Genomic DNA, 22,362 nt, shown 5'->3' with positions numbered 1-22,362 from the left:
AGACGCAATATCTTTCTAGACTAGCTGTAGTGAATGTCTATATGGCGTACTGCTGGTGAGGAATCTTTCCTTTCCCTGCTAACACTAGATTAGCAATTCTTTCTTTCACACTGTATGGCTCTGGCATCAACTCTACTGTTCAGGAAAAGCCCAGTCTCCCTGACTGAGATCACTATTTATACTGGATGCCCATTAATTGCATTGCTTGGAATGATTTGCTGTGGGTTTTCTTTTTTTTATTCTAGCTGCATTATGTCGTGATCTGATGATTGATTGGACCCTGTGAGCAATCATGAGCCCAAGCCTATTGCTGCTAGCTTGATAGAGTGTATATCTCTATTTCATATTCAATAATGATGAATGGTCATGGCTTACATTTATATAGCGCCTTTCATCCAGAAAGATCCCAAAGCGCTTTACAAATTGATTTACTGTGCAAACTATGGGGTTTATTCTCCGCTTCATAAGCTCGTATAAATCCCATTGAGTTACTTGCACTTCATCACGGTACTTGGTATTGCCCAAACAAAGCACAAGCACTCTTTATAATACACCTAGGAGAGAGTCAGGGAACACTTATAAAAATATGCAGGTGTTCAGAACCTCAGTTTTATGTCTTATCCAAAAGGCAGAATCTTTAGCAGCAAAGCATCCACCTAACCCTGGGAAAGTGCTACTTTCTGCACTCCTAACAGGCATCCTGCAGCAAAGCATTCCTTGGAGAGGACACAGCCTGCTCACATGACTGCACCCTGAGGCAATAGCTGCTAAAAACAACCAGTTCCTTCTGTTTTTTTTAAAAAAAACCTATTAAACAGAAAGCTACTAGCAGTTGAACATCAGGAGCCATCAATATAGGTTGCATGGGTTTCTTCGGGGTTGCAGAAGAATGAAACAGGAGGAAGGCTCAGGCAACACTCCTGGCAATAATTTTGAGCAAATATTTAGCCACAGCATGGTGCTCTGCACTAATGTTTTGAAGCAAATTACCCAGTTGCCTTCTCTGTTTAACTTGGGGTGGGGAAGGAAATGCACCACGTATATGCCTGGCTTCAGCAACTGCTGTTGTTCCCCACCTTGTGACTAGCAAAAGGGAGTCCCAAATCTGGAATCTAGCCCTCACATCTTCCAAGCCTGAGGGATACAGAGTGAAGCGGGAAACTCATGACTGAGACGAGAGGTAATCACCTCAAGTATTTTTTCCACATTCTCCACTCAGTCTAAAAGCTTTAAAGGAGCAAGAACATCTCTATCTCCATGACTTTGGCAGAGAGTTAAGTGAGATGGATAAAAACTAATGCAGAAATTCTCAAATAAATATGGTGCCTGTGAAAATGAAATGCCAACAGTGGCTCTTACCAGTATGGTAAGCCAGTAGGGGTGTAAGCTGAACAAGCTTGCGAGTACCCTTTTTTCCCCGCTGTATCACTTCTGAAATGTCTGCAATACCAATGTTGGTTCTAATCTGATCAAAGACAAAGTCATGTCAGGTTATCCAATGTTTGTGTGAAAGACACACCTCCTAGTGGATTTTAATCTAAATGTGTTCTCTGGGAACCCAAAAAGAAATAGCTCATAGATATTTGAAGGTAAAAGGTATCAATCTAGTGCTAGAATTACATATGACTTTCAGTTTTTGACCATTGCCTTTTCTTTCTTGGCCTACCAGAATTACCATGCTGACATACTACAGCAGTAAGTACAGTTAAAAAAATAAAAAGAGGGAGAACAAAACCTTCCCTCCTTTATGACATTACGGACTGTTTGCCAAATTCTTTATTAACATCAGATCAAAAAAGGAAGATGACAAAGGTTAAGACAGGAAAAAAAAATCCCTTCTTGAAGACATGAGTATTTTGAAAAATAAATCTAGCAGCAGGATTGGCAGCATCAGCCTGAAAGGCCCCATGTAATATGCATTCTTGGGGCAGAGGAAGGGGAAATCACACAGGAAACATAGCAGGATTTATCCAGCAGTTCCATAATATGTTCAGGCCAATATAGCTGCAGTCAGTCCCTCAATCATGCATGTCCTACCTCTGTTTTGGTCAGCTCTAGCAGCTTGCCCAATACCAGTAAAACCTATTGGACAACAAGTGAGTGAGGTTTTAAGGAGGCTGTAGGTAGAGATGTCCTCCTATCTCCCCTGTTGTGAATACCCTGCTCATTTGATCTCAGTGGAAGGTGGTTATGGTGAATGTCATGGGAAATGGAATGCTGAAGCACATAGAAGCCTTAGAAATTTCCTGTGGTATAGGCAGAGAGAATGTGACAAAAGCATTGCCCAACAGATGTTAAGGCCAGTCAGATGCAGGGCACCTGCCCCTACTGCTCACTTAGGGCACGAGACCCCACTAACCACTCTGAAGACTGCTGTCCCACTTCAGTGAACAGGGTAGCACTTCTATATTTTCATTTGTCATCTATATTTTAAGTGTGGACCTCAGTCATATTTAATGCCCAACTGCATTAAGCTGGTGAAGGGTCTGGAGCACAAGTCTTATGAGGAGCGGCTGAGGGAACTGGGACTGTTTAGTCTGGAGAAGAGGAGGCTCGGGGGAGACCTCATCATGCTCTACAACTATCTGAAAGGAGGTTGTAGTGAGGTGGGTGTTGGTCTCTTCTCCCAAGTAACTTGCGCTAGGACGAGAGGAAATGGCCTCAAGTTGTGCCAAGGGAGGTTTAGATTGGACACTAGGAAAAATTTCTTTACTGAAAGAGTGGTCAGGCCTTGGAACAGGCTGCCCGGGGAAGTGGTTGAGTCACCATCCCTGGAAGTATTTAAAAGACATGTAGATGAGGCACTTAGGGACGTGGTTTAGTGGGCATGGTGGTGTTGGGTTGACGGTTGGACTCGATGATCTTAGAGGTCTTTTCCAACATTAATGATTCTATGATTCTATTTAGCACAGGGTTTAAGTGGAGTATCAGTTTTTTCTTGGACATCTCCCCTCTAATACCTAGATAGGTCACAAACACTAAGAAATTTCTCTTCAAAATATCTGCATGGTGTTAAAGAACTGAAAGATGAGGGATACAGCCTAAAGGCTACATCACATATTCTTTCATTTTAGGGGACCACCATGGTGTGATGAAGGCCTGTTTTATCAGCCTAGCTTCCACAACTTTGTGTGCTAAATTTCAGTTCATTTTTACTTCAATTCAAACTCTTTAATCTCATCTTCAACTTTACATTAGGTGCTTTGCATTTGCACCCACAAAGCAAGAAAATTAAGAACATTTTGATACAAATGGCCTGCTTAGCAAGAGGGGAATCCTAAGCAACCTTCCAACACCAGAGGTTATTAAGATACAGCCGGGATCTTCATGGAGGCACATGGCAGGAGAATGAGAGACTGTGGAAATTAATTGCAAGAAGGGAGATTCTGACTGAATATAAGGAAAAACGTTTTCACCATAAATAAGCAGAGGAACATGCTACCCAGAGAGACTGTGGAATCTTCATCCTTGGAGGTTTTCAAGGTCCAGCCTGATCCTTCCTGCACACGTGCCTCTGCCCATCTAGCACTTTTCCCAAGCCCCTCCCTCACTTGTTTAATTCCTCTTGTATCTTATGTTCTGCATGCCACTGTGGCTCCTTCTTCTCCTTCTGGCTTTGATGTCAATAGGAGGAGAGTGAGAATAAGAGCAAGACTTCCAGTTCTGGTCTGTAAGATGACAGTGTTCTTCAGATGTTTGGAGAAACAGTGACACACAAGACCAGATGAAGGCCCACAGACCTAAGATAAAGCATGTAACTGCATCAACAGGAGAGCAAACGAGTAGTTCCGTAATGAGGGAGGGTACTTGCTTGTTGCAGACAGCATTATCAGAATTTAGTTGCCAAACACCAGCAAGCAGCTATTGAGCTCATATGAGCTACTGAAAAAAAAATCTCAGTAACTTACCTATTTTTCATAATGCGGGAATACTGTGAAAAGTATAATAATGACCCTTTGCCTTATTTTAAATCCTTACCCCATTCCCTTCATGCTATGGAGATATCAGAGTTCCTTAGCCAATAATGTAAGTGCTGTTATAAAGACAAAAGACACATTGCTGGCAGTCCAGCGGCAGGAGGTTTTTTTAAGTTAACACTGGAAGACGTTACAGGTTCCACTTTTGTTACCGAACAAATGTTTAGAAAGTATGCACTTCCATAACTGTCCCATTTGGTGGATTTTATAACCAACAAAGAATGACTAACTCATGAGGTTAAAGCCAACATGAATATTTATAAGGAAGAACATAAGGAGGAACAGGCATGCTGGTAGAATAGCAAGAAATTCTTACAATCTGCTATTTGTAAGCTTTAGAGAAGCCACAGAATCATCCCATAGTTATTGTTTGAGGTTGGGATGCAGTTTCTCCTAGTCATGGGTTCCACAACCTGACCAAGCTCTTCTAGCTGGATGGTCCCAGGCTGACACCAACAGAGCAGGGCACGAAAAGGGAATATGATGCCAACCCAGGTGGCTGCCTACCACAGCTGCACCAGGAGTGCTAGGAGACTGAAGGCCACCAAAAAAAAAAGTGACAACAACTCACCTCGGAACCAAGACTATCAGACTAGAAGAGAAACAAACTCTGTACTTTCAGAAACTCTGAAAGATTACCAAGCACAGGAAAAGGAGTTCACCCCATGTGAAGAGACACTGTCCAATCTAACTGTTCAGCAAGTAGTTGGAAAGATTTTATGATTTTTTTATCCTTAGAAAACTTGCTAACAATGACAGGACATCTCATCAACATTGAAGAACAGGTGACAAGAAAGCCAGAAACTAATTGTAAATTAAGGAAATCCCATCAAATTAGTTAAAGCAACAGGGTCAGAGTCCATTTCCTGGCAAATTATCTTTCCACCTCAGAAGAAATGCCAACATACATGACATAAATTGGACTTTTACTGGCACTCAGCTGCAAAGCCAAGGACCAAAAAAATACTAGAGACTGAGATTCTCCTGAGATCACGTCCCTCCATAGCAGCAGACACATTAACAGGGACAGAGATGCCAGGGAAGCCTGCATCACTTTCCAAAGCTTTATTTATCCCAAGGATGAAGAGAAGATTCTGACAGCCCTCCACATGCATCAGTCTACCCTTGTTCACCAGCATTGAGCTCACATCATATCAGCACCGTAAAAAAGGAAGAAGACACAGGCAGCAGTTCTAGAATGAAAGCAAAAGTGTTGAAAAGCTTTGCAAGAAGACAGCATGATTGGTAGTGCTCAAAGACCTTAATTTTTATACACAGAAATAAGAACAAAGCAATGTGGCATAAAATTTTCAAGTTTCTTGGCCTTTGCAGGCAGATCAGTTTGGACAGAATGTAACAGTGCTCAGCAGAGTGTGTACCAAATATCTCAATGTCCAACTCCATGAGCCTAAAACATCATTGTATCCGCCTGTACATAGTGCCTCCCATGATGTACAACAGACTTTCTACCCTGCAGCTCCCCAGAGATAGTGTGACAGGAGCCCACAGCAGCCAGAGCTACATGTCTGGTAAAGCCCTCCGAGCGGAATAGCACATGACAGTACCCAGGATCATCACTTAAAGCAGGAAGGGACTCCAAAAATATATATGAATCAGGGCCTGCGGCAAAAACAGAGTTTTACAGGAGCTTGTTACAAAAGCAAGTGGAAAACAACTGTGCTCCTGGGGTTTTTTCCTTCCCAAAGTGAGCAAGTGCCAAAAAACATGAATCCTATTTGGATAGGAAAACACACAATCCTCTTCAGACTCCCAGTGTGAAGGAGCATGTTGAACCACACCATCCCCCTGCCGCCCTCCCTCCCTCTCATCCGCCGTAGATATACAAGGCTAAGTTGATGAGCTGTTCAGCTTAGTGTGAAATGTGTTACATTTTCCCCCCAGCTGCTTCCTGATTGCAGTATTTACTTTTAATCTCCTCTGCCTCAATGCCCGATAAAAACTTTGTCACATTAGATGGTGACAGATGGGAAAGAGAAGGGGGGGATCACTGCAAGGGAACGTCCTGGCTTCCCAATAATTTTTCACAACGCCAATTATGTCCTTCAGTGCTTCCCGGCATGTGCACCCATGTCAGCAGAGAAGGAAATAGAAAGGCATAAATAAAGACAAAACCAGGCACTGCGTGGCTTTAATCTGCAGAATAACATTTCTCATTTGGGTGAAATATTGTTGGATTCTCTCCTGTGCTGGAAATGGAGACACACACACATATATACACAGAGACACAAATGCACAGAATTCACAACTGCTCTCCTTATGCTTGGGTACTGCTCACCCTCACAAGCAGCTCTTTGGCATTGTGAACAGAAAAGTGCAGGTTTCTCCTGCTTTTTGAAAGGTATCCATGTCCAGCAAGCCAAACCTTGTGCTCTTTAATGCATCCACCATTGACTAAATATGGGTAATGTGAGGATTCTCAACTTTAGGGTATCAAAACAGTTCTTAGAAAGTTTAAGATCACGACCTATTACACTGTGTTTGAGGCTGCTGGCAAACATCAGTTTCCAACCTTCCTAACAAGTGAAGCATATTATGATGGTGTACATGAATGTTCACAGGTAGGGCACATTCAGGCATCTTCCATCAGGCCAGAACTAGGCCTGCAGGAGTCTTGGTAAAAGCCAAGACAACGCCCCTGTCCACATTAGGTACACAATAAGATATGTAAATATGTGATAAAGCAGGTACTCTCTGGGCTCAGCGCTAGAAGACTTAGCAGGTATCAGGCAAAGGGCTGTGGGCCACGGAAGCGATGAAGAAGCCATTGATAAAATGAACTTTATAAGAAGCCAGGGAAAAAATGGCTGGATCTGGCACAGAAAAGATAAGGCAAAGGACTGTTAGTATTAAGTTCTTTACCTGTAGATTTGCTCTGCTGAAAATAGCAACTAGTAACAGAAACATTATGGTCTCAGACAGAGTGTCCTCATGGTTGTGCGTGACCAGATTGCAGCATTCATGTCTGTATTTACATGCCTGTCAGTATGGACACATTATAGGCAGGTTTACAGAAATGATTATGCCCATGAAACTCACCCAGAAGCTCAACTACAATGGGCTCAGCATGATATTATAGTGGCGGAGAAAAATGCCCTTTTCCCTACAGACCGACCCAGTGAGGAAACATAGGTCTCTGAAGAACTTGTTGACTGAAAAGGGCACAAATTAGCAGCCCCAGGCCAGCTAGACCTCAATGGATGTAGGAGCAAGAACAGCGACTTACAAGAGAAAATTAGTATGAAAAGAAATGTCAAGGCAAATAGATTTAAGGAGGAGGCCAAAAGGGAAAAATTCAGATCTGAATAATTTTCAAATCCCTGTTGCCTTTCCAAAGGATGAGCGCTGAAGGCTAGGAACTGTACATGGGCCTTACCCAGCAGGATCCTCTGGGAAGTACTTGTGATAGAGCGGCTAAAAAAAAGCATCATGTTTGCAAACAGATATAATGCACTATTGCTTCAGTGTGGTACCATATCCTAAGGTGAGGTTCTTTGTCCCTTCCTGTTTTTGTAAATCTGTCGACCCTAATCACTTGTGGTTGACTAATGGATAAAGATTTTAAAAAATAAAATGTAGATGTATCCAGATTATTTGTTTTCATCTAGCCTCCAAATTAGTTACTCAGCAAAGTAATAGTCTCGGCTCTTCGCAGCAATATTTTTGCAAACTAAATGAAGGTGTTTCTAAAAGAAAGAAAAAAATGCAGACATCTACTGTCCTAATGTCATTTGATATAGAAGTGTTTTTTTTTCCTAGGCAGGAGAAGAGCTGAATCACATTTTATTTCTCTGATTCTCCCTAGAGATGGTAAATTAGTTTTAGTTGAATTTGTTCTCATTTGCAAATTATGTTAAAGGAGTGGGATTCTCATAGGAATCAGAGGCAGAAGAAACATTTTGCTACTTAAATTTTCGTTTCCTTCTAAATTAGAAGGATAAGAAGCGCTTATGCGCTCTTCTTTCATCCCAAGTTTATCATGCAATACTCATGCCATGGTTTCTCCTCCCAGTTTAGCTGCCTTATCTTCCACACTTTAGCACAACATGATCAAAGGCTTTCTTGCCTACCTAATTAAAGTTTACACTTAGACTGAGACTACTTAAGCGCAATGACCAAGACTTAGAGAATTATTTTGTTTCCTGTTAAGAAGTATGTACATTTTCATGTCCCTCCTCAAAAAATCAGACCTTCCTTCATTTAGGCACAATAAACTTCCTAATGATGGGAGAAAAACAACTACCAGATATTCAGTGACCATGTAGCTGTGCACCAGGAGGATTCCACACGCCACCCCATTAACTTCAGTCTCTAGAGGAAACACAGGAGCTCAGCTTCAGTATGCGCTCAACTTTGCTCTGCCCTGACTTTTCTCAGTGAACATCACCAGTTCCTTAGGGGAAAACTCCAGCTCCTGAAAATAACAGAAAATTCACTTGGTTTCCTCTCACCACATGGTCCAGCATAGTAATGTAAATAAGCAAGGTAAGCTGGCCTTCCAAGTCAAAGATCTGTCTCTCTGTTCAACATGAAGCATTGCAGATTATATGAACAAGATGGTCACTATATCACAGAATATGAACATGTAGGAAGGTCTTGCTTGTTTTGCCAGCAAACTGTTCTTGAAGGAAAAGAATACAGAGGGCCCAACTTGTCAGCTAGCAACCCAGCCAGCTGTCCAAGAAATACCTATGTCACATTTAAGGGGTATTCAGGAATTAAAAAGTATGCTCTTCCTTTGCCTGCTGTATGAATCTGTGCAGCACTTAAACTTGCAGCTTCTCAGAGAACTTGCATTTGTACCTGGCAACATGCTTGTCAAGGTACTTGTCAACAATGGTACAAGAATTTAGCCTATACTTTTTTAAATAGTCCAGCAAGTCCCATCAGCTTTCCACAAACATTACACGAAGATTTGCAGAGGCCTATGGAGGTTAGATAACAGTTCCCAAACCTGCTTCTCTTCAGTCATTTTGACCAGTCCATCCCCAGTTTGCATAACTCAAAGCAACAACGCGGGGGCAGGTAGGGGGAATAGTCTGCAAGCAAGTTTTGCCTGACCCTTGCAATCTCAAAGATCACAGGATGTTTACCATGGTCCTGTGGGAGATCCCATGTTTTTCAGTGCTTACCCAGTCCCAAGGCGCTCACTGTGTTTCACTGTTGCAGTGCCAGCCGCAGCAGTGACATGCAGTGTGTAGCCAACTGGGCAGAACAGTGGACAGCCCACTGACTCTTGTTGAGTGAGCCTTATTAAAATTTCCAGATCCTTGGTGAAAATTAAGTGGTAGTGGCTCAGAGTACACAAGCATTCGTATCAGCACTTTCAGTCAGCCATTCATTTTCATATCATCCCCACTTGATACCCACCCTTCCAAAGGAAGCATATGCAGGTTAAAAGGATTAGTGATACGTTACTCAGTTGGTACTTTTGAGGTATTTAACGCAGCATATAATAATTCCTGACAAGGAACAAAAAGCAACATTCTCCCTGCCCTACACAACACTGAAGTCAAGTACTGCATGCCTGCATCATCCACACTAACAGTTTTCAGCTTACAGTCTGCAGACCACAGGGATTTCTCAAAATACTTGCAAGAGAACCACAAAAGACATCTACAAGAAGCAATCCCATTGTCGGGAGGCTCAGTGTCACTATACAAGAGCCCACACATCCACGGAAAAGTGTTTTAGAGGGCCACAAACTTTAAAAAAAGGCTGAAAGACATCTAAGTGTGGCAAATACTACATAAACAGAAACATTTCAGCTGGACTAATGAACGGGCATCAGTATGTGGACACCATTACTAGATTTGCTGTAAAAGTCTTTAACGATAATAAGTGAAACTCCTTCTCAGTAAATTCTATTGATTTAAAAGATAATAATAGATGTTTACAAAGCATCTGTATTTTTTTTTTCAAAGCATTTCTTATTTTTTTAAAAGATGACTAAACTTATTCAGGAAGAAATCACAGTGATATTTCATGTGTTTCTCATTTAAAGTCTGTGTAACAATAGCACATTTTTAAGACGAGCATATTTTTCCCTTCTGTTCTGCAGAAACTTAATATGAATAGCAACATATTTACCTGTAGGGGAAAACAATGCAATATAGCAACAGAAACCAAGAGATCTGGTTAGAGAGCAATGATTCAGTGGAAAAGCCTTTGGTCAGAGCAGATACCAAATTGTTCAGAAGCAAGCAGGGTGATTTTATTACAAATGCTGATCTACAGACACAACTTTTGTGAGACGGATGGGTGACAATAACTCCTCTTTATTCAACTTTAGTGAGAAGGTTTAGGGCTGTATTCAGTGCTGCCCCCTTGCATGTCAGAATATAGGAAAAACAGAGAGAGTCCAAACAAGGTCTCTGAATCTGTTGAAGGGATTAGTTAGCATATTCCAAGTCATTCAGCATGGAACAGAGGCACTGCGGAGCACTTGGAAACAGACCATAACTGTGAGCTGGGCAACGGGGGAAAAAAGAAGAAGAAGGAAAAAAAAAAAAACAAACCACAAAAAATTGTTGTTAATAATTCTGGTGGAATAGCCCAAACTGATTTGAAGCAACAACTCCCAACTGCGAGGTCACTGTATCCAGTAGTCCTCAGATCATATCAGCAGACAGGAGCATCAGGACTGGACCTACGTACAACTCATCACCTCCTACTGAACAGGAGGAAACAGCACAGGAAACTACTGGATATGGTCTGTGGATCTTAGGAGACCAGTGAACCACAGCTGAATGGGAGGGGGCGGCTATGACAGCTTAGCTTAAAGACTGCACCCTGCTCCCACAGAACCAATGAGCAGCAAACCCGCAGGCTTCAGCAGGATACAGCAGTGAGCTAACTCAGACGAGCAGGTCTGAAACATTGACATTAGATCTAGGATCTCCACCTCTCACCTTCAGGTGAGAAAAAAACCCACCTCTTTAAAGAAGTTTCAGGAGTAAGTTTTGACCACACATTTTTGCCCACAGCTAGTTAAGATGTGAATTTGAGCCCTGTGGAAGCAGAACAGGGGCCCTTTTTGCTTCTCGGGGTTTGTGAAGGCAAGGGTAGTGGGTTTCAAAAAGATTATCTCACAGTTCAAACTCATTAATGAAAGAAATAAATTAACCAAGCTCATTTTTCAGGGAATTCTTGTGTAAACTGGAATTTTTCCAGTCTGTGAGCCCCGCACTGTGCTAACCCATAAATCACAGCAAGCAGGTTGTCTGTATAGTGAGAGCAGCCACGTTTGGAGATGGGGCGGGGGGAGAAACCAGCATATGTTCATGGAGAAAAAGCCCATGAAAGCAAAACAGGAAAAAAGAATACCTCCCTTGCCCACCACTGGAACAAAATAAAAGGCTTGGCCTCAGGCACTGAAACATACGCTGTCTGCAAAGAGCCCCCCAAACCAGGGGAAGGCACCTGAAACAGGTCAGCTTTTAATTGAATACAATATTAATTACCGCGTGCACCATTAACGGTTTGTGGGATTTGACTAATTAATGTAATAGTTTCTGAGTCACGCTCATTAAATATGAAAATTACGCTGGTGAAAGGTATCGGTTTCATTATCAATCTTGTATGGACAGGAACGGGGGTGGGGAGAGGGTGCAGTGGAAAGATTCCCACCCTGAGTTACTGTGTTTTTAGCACTCTCCTCTTGGAATTGGTTCGGGTGGGCAGAAGGAAGAGCCAAAGTGAAAAGGAAAGAGGCAAGGAGAACAGGAAGCATTGCCTAGTGTCATGAGCTAGTGGCTGCAAGTCAGGACCCAAAAGCTATCCAGCTGAGAGTGAATGTACACTTTTGCTTAGTGGACAGAGCTGGCTGGTCTGCATGTAGCTCCAACTAGTTGTTGTCAATTCCCATCATAATGCTTAGTTTCCTTCACCCCCTGGAACAAGCATAATGAGAGAGACCGATGTCACATGGGGTATTTAATTTACTAACCCATGTAAAGCACGTGGCGATACCTTAGTGGAAAACTACAGGGAAGGTAATTATCACTGTTAAAAGTCAGCTCCAGAGCATAATTATGCACTAAGGATATGTTGAGATATACTGCCGTGGGACACGCCCCTCACATGGGGCAAAACTGTTACAGAAGGAGGACCAAGGATGATATACCTCTCATTCCTATCCAGCAGTCCAGGATAGGGCCAGCACTGATGTACTCTAGAGGGATCTGCCATCAGTCCTGTATGGGAAGAAGAGTCACCTGCATGCAGGATCTCTGGGGAAAGAAAGGAAAGAGAACATCAGTGCTCCAGGGTCCCCGTGTGCCCTACCCACTACAACAGAGCAAAGTGCAGAGGTCACCTTCTAGACTAAAATTTGAGAATAAGTACACAGCTGAAACAGTGGGAGGAGGGAAAAAAAAAAAAAACAACTTCAAGAGTGAGAGAAAAGTCTAACATCACTTAGGGGGACCATTTTTCCAAGCACTATAGAGGGAGGTAGGATCACCATCCTGTTAACAACAATGCATAAATGCTGCACAGGGAGCCCTAGGGGAGTAGGAGGAGCAGAGATAATGCCAGTGCTATTATTTTTGTAGCAGGACTCTTGACTGAGTCTTAACGTATTTGGCACATGCTACAGGGGTAAAGAGGGGAAAGGGGATGGCCTTGTGCCAGAGCTGCTCACCTTCACATTCATGCTGCAGGTATACGCCAGCCTGGAAGGCCCAGATATAGAGAAGAGAAACCAGGAGGTGGGGAAAAACCAAGAAAAGGACAGTAGCACACATGCAAAACCCAACAAACAACTCAAATCCTCGATTCTCTTTAAAAGGTAGGGGAGAGAGAGCAAGCAGTAAACCTGTAAAAAAGAGGAAATCCCACACACTATGTTAGGGCTTTTATCACTTTGTATAACAAGTAATGACTTTCTGATTCATTTTTTCTTCAAAATAGATGCCAGTGTTCTTTCTAAATAGCATCATCTTGCCAGGAGTCTATGGCTGAGCCTGTTAAGAGATGGTTAGATTGTGCACAGCCTGTTCCTCTTTGGGCTTTAACATACATATCAAGAACAGTCTGCAGGCTCCTGTACTGCATCTAAGGCATTATCCCTTCTCCACTGTACATATTCAGCCCAGTCACTCACACGTAAATGTTCCTTCATACTCCAAGCCTCATCACCCTGTACCGAGCAAGGAAAACAGATAGCTACAATGAGTTCTGTTTGAGTGCCATGGGCTCTGAGAAAGGTGTAAAATTTGGAGGGTCCCTAATATAATTAAATTCAAACTTTTGATTAAGATGATGGCAGGGCTCTTTGCAGCCATATTAACAAGGCTATGTTTGCTCTCCATAACAAGACAGGTAATCACTCATTTATGGAGTGAGAACAAGTTCCTCCTGTGATTTGAATCCTATACCAAACAAACAAGAACTCTTCTGGACTGAAACAATGCCCCGTACAGATGGTATTTTCTGGTCCTCCCTTCTTCCAGGTCACAGGGTTTCACCAAACTCCCTCCCACCTATTTTAAAGATGAGCTTTGTATTTTTAATGTGAGTTCATCAAAAACAGCCAGGGCACTGCTGCCCTACAAGCTACTCTGGAGCTGGCTGAAGGTATCTTGGTTACACTCTTATGTACATTTCAGGGATCAAGAGAAGATATAATTCATACTGCTCCCACCCTTGCTTTGCTAAATGTAGTTCAGCCTAGGCTTACAAAAGCCTTTGTAAGGACCTTTCATCACAATAGTTAATATGAAACAGTTGGCTCAGGAAGCCCCTAAACTGCTGGATTACCAAACGCTACTGTTCTTCCCAGAAGTACGCAATAGTGCCATTATAAAACAGGACACCAAGCTACATAAATTCTTGTTCAAACTTTTACAGCTGCTTCATACTGCCATAGTTCCCACGGATTTTGTCAGTGAGGATAGAGAGGACAAAGATGGAAAGTTTCCCTACCAAAAGCAGAGTTAAGATACCCTCCTCTAGAAAGCATGCTGAGGAACCATGCTCAGCCCCTTGCTTCTCACTAGCACTGCAACAGCTTTTATCAGCTCACACTTACTTTTAGCTTCACTGACTGTATCCTCTACACACTAATTTGATCCTTTTCAGTTCCTCTCATTCTCCACAGCTTTTTTCATACATCTGTGCTGATGAAATAGGGAGGACTTTCCAGACTGGAGTAAAGGCCAGGATTCTATATACAGAAGTCCTGGTTGGAAAAAGAAAACCCACACCCAGCCCAGAGCAGTTTGTGCTAGGGGGAAGGCCTTGCAGCTATGAAAATACCCAGGTTGCAGCTACATAATCAATATATACCATCGTCTCCTGTATGTCCCATAACTTTACTAATATGAATTCACAGTGTTTAATGAATTTAGCATTATGTACTGTTGTGATATGCTGTCACCGCCTCTTATCTCTTTCTATTTCATTTTAAATGTTTCCATAGCTCAAATGTATCTCTGAATGAAAGTCAGTGTTCTCAAATGAACATGGCATTAGGCACTTTCAACTTCATTTACAAGATGAGCACAAAGTAAGCACAAAGCAAAATAATCCTCAGTTAAACTTTAAAGCAGGTAGGCACGGCTATACTGAAGCTGCAGCAAATTAAGTTATTACTTAAATACCAGTCAGACGAATGCAACAGCACTGCCCTTCAGATCAATAATGTTCCATCAGACATCAGAAAGTGAACCACCAAAGAATAGGAGGGGTTCATTGTTTTGTTATGTGTTTTTGTTGGTTTAGGGGGTTTTTTAAAGACATCTCTTCCACCCCATCACACATCGCAATTATAGGTATGTGTCGGCACCGGCCAACAAATATATTTAGGAGGTAACACCTAATTGCTGCCAGTACCTAATTTAATTGTTCCAACTGCACAGACTTTATTCATGATACCATGACAAAGTGGCATTATCTAAGCAAAGTTATAAGTACTTTATTCATCACCTCCTCTTCTCAGTACCGGATTTGAGTGGATAAATTCAGACTGCCTTAGATTCCCCCTCAAAACATCATTCTATGCTTCTCTGGATTAAAAGAGGACAAGAATTGGTCAATGTAACACACAAAGGAAGTGTGGTAAAGCTAAGGCAATAAACAGGGTTTTTTCTTACTGTAAGGACTTTCAGGTTTAAAACAAGTGTCAAAATTCTGCTTTTGTAAGCTTTACAAGAAGGAGAGTTTAATTTTTCCAAACAAAAAGATACTAAGAAACCAGCAAAGGGATTTTTGAGTTTCTCTTTTATCATTCAGCCTAGCAGTTTTACTCACAAAGCATTGCTTAGGTGGTTCTTCTTGCCTGAAGACTTTGGAATGGTTTCAGAAGAAGAGATTGCTGACCCATCAAAAAGTACAGCACAGAGACCAATAGCGAGTTCTCCAGGGCACAGGAGTCAGTGACAAAACTAAGAATACAAGCCCACAGCTGTGACATTAAAGCTAAAACAAGCACGTAATTCTGAGCACAGGGATAAAAATAATGTCCTACTGTTGAATGATGCTTCACAAGCAGAAACACATCAAAATTACTGCTCTAGAGAATTTACAGTGCCAGCATCAGTGACAAAATCCCTAAAAGCAACATGTTGATAGACATAACAGGATTTGAGGTGTATATGTATCAGATTTGGTCTCCTACTTGCTTAGGCAAGCTGGTTATTGGCATTTCAATATGGAAGGGATGTATTGATCGCATCATGCACTATGTGATTTATTAACTTATGCAAGGAGCTGTCTGTCATAGCAAGACCAGGCAGCAGTGAGTAGAGTAGTACGCTCTATCTAAGCCAGATCTCTGGAGAGAAGCCTTCGCACTGCACAAACATGAGGTGTGAAATGAAATTTAAGACAAGGAAGCAAGCCAAAGCCAGTGGGTCTGCAGTCAGAACAGTTTGCTGTCCCATGCAAGCCAGACAAAGCACCATTTGCCTTTTAGTTGTTAGCAGCATAAGAAAAATGAGAGTTCATTTGTATCCGATAGCTTCCTTTCCTGGTGGGGAAACCTAAAGTAACAGCCATCAGTAGAGCTAACACATTGAAAGAAGCATCAGTTTCTTCCTAAATGTTTCACTTTTTTGTCATGTTGTTTTGAATTGCCCAACTCATGTATAACCCTTTCCCTACTAGTATTCAGTATCTGGGCAGAAAATTAAGAGAGAGCGCATTCCTTTCCGAGTTGAAAGTCCTTGCACAGGGTTGACTGGCAGCACTCCCTGAACTTATCATCCAGCAGGAATTATGAGTTCTCAGAGATTTGGGACATATGTTTTCTACCAAACCGAAAAGACAGATTTAGGGCAAGACTCCAAGAATTAGAGGGTAGCCTTCTTTACCAGGCACAAGGCAGCACTTCAGTAAACAGAAAGAAGAGCACAAAGGCAGCTTATAACGAGTCTATTCCCACTCCTAGCAGTAGCTATGTGACGGGGCTCTCTCATATGGAGCTTTCACCCAAGTCAGCTCTGTATCCTATAGACACCCTTCGTAGCTGGGCCTATATGGAACATTTACAGAGGGGAAGAGGTGGGTGAGAGGACTTTAAACCCTATGCTAGAACCTGTTGCATATTCCATATTTTTTTCTTCCATAAAATACCTATAGATGATGATGCTATCTTTAATCCTTCATACCAAAATGGGAGGCAAGCACAATGGATGGAACTGACCTGCACTGCAGCACTCTTGCTGCATTTCGCTTCCTTAGCCACTCCTACTTCATTTCTTTCAACAAGCCCACCTCCAAATAGCTTCAGACAGCAAATAAGAACATTGCAGATCACTACAGATATCTGCAGGAATAGGTCTTCACATGTAGAATCCAAAAGCTCTCCCGACAAATAGTTCATAGAGGGCACATAGTTCACCGCTTCTACCAGCTGCATATTTTCTAGAGATTTGTCCAGTCTAGTTTTAAATTTATGCCAAGCAGCAGAGATGCTATCACTTGTCTTGAGAAATTGTTTTTCTATCTTTGGTCCAAGATTTGTCTTTAGTTCCAGTGTCCCTCCCAAGACTTGCCAAAAAGGATCAAATGCTAATGACAGCTTAAAATATTCAGCTTGTTTGCAGATTGAATGCACTTGGCTCTCTCTCCAGCCCCCTGATCAGTTCTTAGAACTTCTCACTTGGACATACTCAGCTTCTTGATCCAGAAGAGGAAGTGCTGTGTCTACACAGAGACAAGAGGGAGATAGTAGCAGCCATTCAGGAAAGCAGACTCTTGATCTGAAGAGATCCAAGGAATACCCCTTTCCCTTGTTCACACAACAGTATTATCATTACAGTAACATATAATAGCACTTCTGCATCCAGCCAGATGTGCTCTGCTTACGTTCAGCAACCCTGGTCTCGTACACCACTTAAACGGCAAGGGGCAGCACTACAAGTCAGTACTATTCTGCTGGAGAAATGCCCAAGAATACTCCTCTGCTTTGGTCCTTATTTACTTATTACACACTCTACCCCCAAAATGGCAGCCTCTACCCATCAGGATCCTTTCTGAGAAGCAACAAGAGGTTCACTGACTGTGTGCTGCTATACAAAGATATCTGAATCATTAACACAAGCAAACCTCCAGTTTCACCATTAATCACTGGCTGGCTCAACACCTGCATTCTGCAGACAGTCTTCACTGAAGAAAGTTTGCAGCTGGCCCAGCTCTGGCTGAGCTTCCTCATACCCACCAACTATTTCCACTCTCCATTTGTCAATTGTAAGTGATAATTTCTATTCAATCTGATACATATTATAAGAATATAAACAAATGCCTCTGGCTGTATCACGGTTGCGATCACTTCCCTTTATAGCCATCATTTATTACAGGCGGACAGGTGGCCGTTCGGTGGAATGCCGAAGAGGCTATCACCTGGACAATAACCAGGAAACACACTCACATTTACATTCTTCCCAAGCAGACAGAAAAAAGAGGCATGTGATTTCTGGAAAAACTTCACTATGCTTCAAAATTTCTTCCTTTCCCAGCCATGTAAGTCACAGGAGCAAGTCTGAATATTACCAGCCTAGACCATCAATGAATACCAGATTTTAAATTTAAACTTATTTAGGATTTTTGAAAATAGGGAGGGGGACTGGGGAAGCTTTGCCCCCAGCTGCTTCATTTTATGTCTTACAGTTTTGATACGGTATAAGTGCTTTTTCTAAATACTGACAGTTTTACTTCACAAACGTATACAAAACACTGAAATGGCAGCAGCTTTGTTGCGCAAATGGAGTTTGAAAGAAGGCTTATTATCTACTACTGTTGGACACATGTAGTGTTTCATTTCAAAAAGACCTTGGAATTCATATATAGGAATCATTTCAGCTCCCTTTAAAACACTGTCACCTCTAAAACAGATATATGTCAGGTTACTTCACAACTCAGGCAGCAACAGTCAGGACAGAAACTGAACAGTATTGCAGTAACAGCACTTACAGAACATGGAATATAATTAACACATTCGTCAAATTCTAGAACAACAATGTTAACATCAGCTCTTGCATCAACATGAAGGGACCTCAGCCATGAACTTCCTCTGAAACACTGCAATCTCACAAGCACAGCATAGTCGGAGATCAGTGCAGGATATTAGTTCAGAACAGACTTGCATAATCACAGGTTGAGCAAGTCCCTACCAGCAATTCTGAGAGCAGGACCTGGGCTCCCATGTAGGCCCTGGTACTTGTCAACCTGTTAGAATGTAGGAAACTGGACTTTTGCACAGAGCGCTGCAAGGACAGAGCAAGGAAGACTGGAGCGGAAGAACTGCTGTAGGATCTTATCATAGCTTTTAACATTAACTATCCATCATTCTGAAGATTAGAGCTTACATTAATTGTCATAGCAAAATGTGCATTATCAAGTTCATAAGGACAGACCAAAGGTCCATCACACCGAATATCCTGTCTCACCAACAGCTAGCACCAGATGCCTGGGAAAGAGTCCACCTTCTCTAGGTATACTCTTCTAGCACCCAGTCCTTTAAGGCGTTCATAAGGTCAAAGGCTGTATTCAAACCATTCCACTTTTTAGCCATCAATAGACTTGAATACCTAATCTCATTTATATTCTTGGTCACCTACAACATCCAGTGAGAATAAATTCTACTGCTAAATTCAACTTGATACATGAGAGTATTTCCTTCTTCTGGTCTTCACGTAGCACCCAATGAAACCTAGAGACTTATGCACTAGTTTGTACAACTTTGTAGGTCTCAGTCACAGTTGACCACCCATTTTCCATCACGTACACACCTTTTTCCAGTACTGTCCTCCCAATAGGTACAGATGAGAGTTCCTTTATTACTGCCCAGCATAGCAATTATTATTCAATGATTCCTCAGTCTATCAGCAATGCAGTCACATTTTAGGGCACAACGGCAGGCACCAGCCTTGAGATGTCAATGCCCAGTGACTCTATCTGCAGACCTGGGCAAATCCCTTTGCCTCCTTTTACCTTTGCTTCCTTATCTTCAAACTAGATATAACACTTTCTTACTTTAGGAACATGATCCAAAGTTACACTTATAAATGCATGCAAAGCATTTTATGAACATGAATAAAGGTAACCATAAATATATTAAACATAACTCCCCAATTTCCACACTGTGTCCTACCAAAGGTCATTCTGATAAGAGATGGGTACAACTGAAAGACATTACCTTGGAAAGAGAGAAGAAATACAGCAAACACCTTTACCACTTCAGCATATGACCTGGAGATGGAATCAAGTCGGCGTAGAGCTGAGCTTCACACACGCAGATGGCATGTGACTTTCAGCATCACAGACACCTGTGAAAGCCCTGTAATAATATTCCTGCATGTAACAACATAGTTGTTCTCAGTATCTTGGGATGATCCTGTGAAACAAGCTTCCAGGATAAGCATGAAGCATGAGTAGGTGCCATCTGTGATCATGTCACTCAGTTGGGAATCATTGCTGCCAGCATGCTCAGCAGAGCCTATTGCACATCAGTGCTCTTTGCTAAAGGGACTTTTTAAAAAGCAGGAGAGGCAGAAAGCACACAGTCTGCCTCCAACCTCCTGAGCCACAGAACAAGATCTAGGCTTGGTGCACACATAGCATTGCTGAAGATACTTTTCCACAGAGGTATGCTATTGGTGTCTGTCCAGTTTCATACACCAGTCAACCTGAGATATGCTAAGGAGAATTTCAGCACATAAATAGTAAGTCAGTCAGTATCACCCTGGGGAAACAACTCACTGGGTGCTACACCCCGCTTATGACAAGTAGAGGTATTTGCTTTTGCTTAAAACCTGTGCAGACCGCTGGGATCACAAGCTCTTCTGGTAATTCTGTCCTCAGGTCACCTCACATTTAGTCCTACCCCTACCAGTTTTCTGTCACACACAACACTCCAAAACAAAGCAAGCTAAATAGAGTCATGTACTATCTCTCCTAAATCCTCCTCTGGCAGCACCTCTCTTCCTTCAGAGCTGTGACATGCAGCAGTACCTCCTCATGTTCTCATTAGCACCCATTTAACGAGCCTGTTGTCCACAAATTTGCTTAGTCCCTCTTTAAACATGCTAGTGCTCTCAGGTCCCACAGGCACGTGGGAAGCCAGGCACAGAAGCTCTTTCCTTTATCTGCTTTAAACCAACCTCCTGTCAGCTCTGTGGAGCACTGCCTTGTTCTGGTATAGCAGTATTCAGCAAGTAATAGTTCTCCATTTTCCTTATCTATTGCCTTCTTCCATAGAGGCAACTTTTGAAAGCACTTCCACAGAGCTTTTTCCAGAGCCTACCAAAATTTACCATCTTCACTATGAGAGATCCCTTCCCTCAAATAGCACTTTTTACCATAAGGGTCCTAGATAGAATCAGGTGCAGCCAGGAGGGAGAAACGAGCCTCCTCCATTTCCCCTCACTCTGCCAGTCTATCAGCTGCACTCATCAGCCCTTACCAGGACAAGAGGGTGCCGAATTCCTTTCCCCAGAGGAGGAAGCTGGGACAGTGAAGTTAAGTGACTTGACTGCACTAAAAGGGGTACCTAAAGACACAGGTCCTGGGCTTTCAGTTTAATGCTTAGCCCAATAGATGAGGCTGTCCCCTGTGCACACAGCTGTGTTCGTGACCAAAGGACACACTAGCCCCTTCCCAGAGGAATCAGCTTAGAAAGGTGCAACGATTGGGACTGAGGATGTAGACAGCTCCATGCCAGAGATAAAGACCCTGCTGATGCTACTTTTACGGTGGTAGCTTGCTGAAGAACTGGAATCCAAAGGCCAGTTTGCAGCAAACTTGGGAGAAATTACAGTGGTTTTGGCCCCAGCAGTCAGTTAATAGATGTGCGGATACCGCACCAACAATTTCACTATTAAATTAAAGGGTAGGACTCTTCTTTTCCTGCAGAGGCCTTCCAAATAAGGAGGCTCCAGCTTTTAAGGCAGCCAGGCAGCAGTGGCACTGGAGGCAAGAGTTGCACGTGGAGCCCAGAGGTAAGTGAATAGCTAAGCCTATACTGCCTGTTGTGTAAAGTGCATAGGAAAGTCTCTGAGCAGGGACACACCAAATCTAGATTAGTTTAAAAGTGCTGGGGAAGCCTTAGGCAATGAAGGCATGTGCAACATGGTTGCTGCTCCATTGGCTTTTTAATAAAGCACTGGTCCAGACTGCCTTAGTCCCCGTTCGAATTTGGATTTTGCAAGCAGGGAACAGGGCCAGAATCAGACCCCTCTTTTGGGAGCAGTGACAACAGGGAATACCCTACTGTAATTAACCTAACTACTGAAGGGAACCTAACTGTAATTAACCCAAACCTAACAATGAATAGAGATTAGTCCTGGTAATTGATAAACAGTGAGTGGAGTTACTGGGCAGTGATGTGTGGATTCCACCGATGTCTCTGTGTCTCTCTGGGATCCCCAGCACAAGCAGCAATGAAGCATTTTCTCACCTCCTCCCTTGCTCCCACAAGACAGTTTTCAAAGCAGCTGGACTGCATGCATGGCTATATGCTGTCTGCCTGCACGGCTCTCCCCAGCCCACACAAAGGGGAAGAGGGGGATCCACAAAAGGCAGGACCGTATGCCAGAAAAGAAAGCCCCTACCAAAACCATCCAGCCCAAATGCTCACAGATCAGGCAGGCTCACAAAACCATCTCGGAGAGGTCACTGGTTTGGTTGACTGGTTCATTGTCAAATTCCTTCTTTACCCATCCAAGCTGTCTTATCTGTGCGCTACCTGTGAAATGTGTATGTCTAACACACTACTTCAGCACAGGACAAAGCAGTCTGGCTCTGGCTGAGAACTGCTTTGCCAAAACACAGCAAATGGTAGAAGCCTTCCATTACAGCTGAGAACCCCATTTTGTATAACTGTTTGATTTCCTTTCCAAGGGTTTTGTATCTGCCCCTTTCCAAA

The sequence above is a fragment of the Calonectris borealis genome, chromosome 5, assembly GCF_964195595.1.
Source record: "Calonectris borealis chromosome 5, bCalBor7.hap1.2, whole genome shotgun sequence".
Lineage (NCBI taxonomy): Eukaryota > Metazoa > Chordata > Aves > Procellariiformes > Procellariidae > Calonectris > Calonectris borealis.
Note: the sequence above shows the minus strand (reverse complement) of the source record.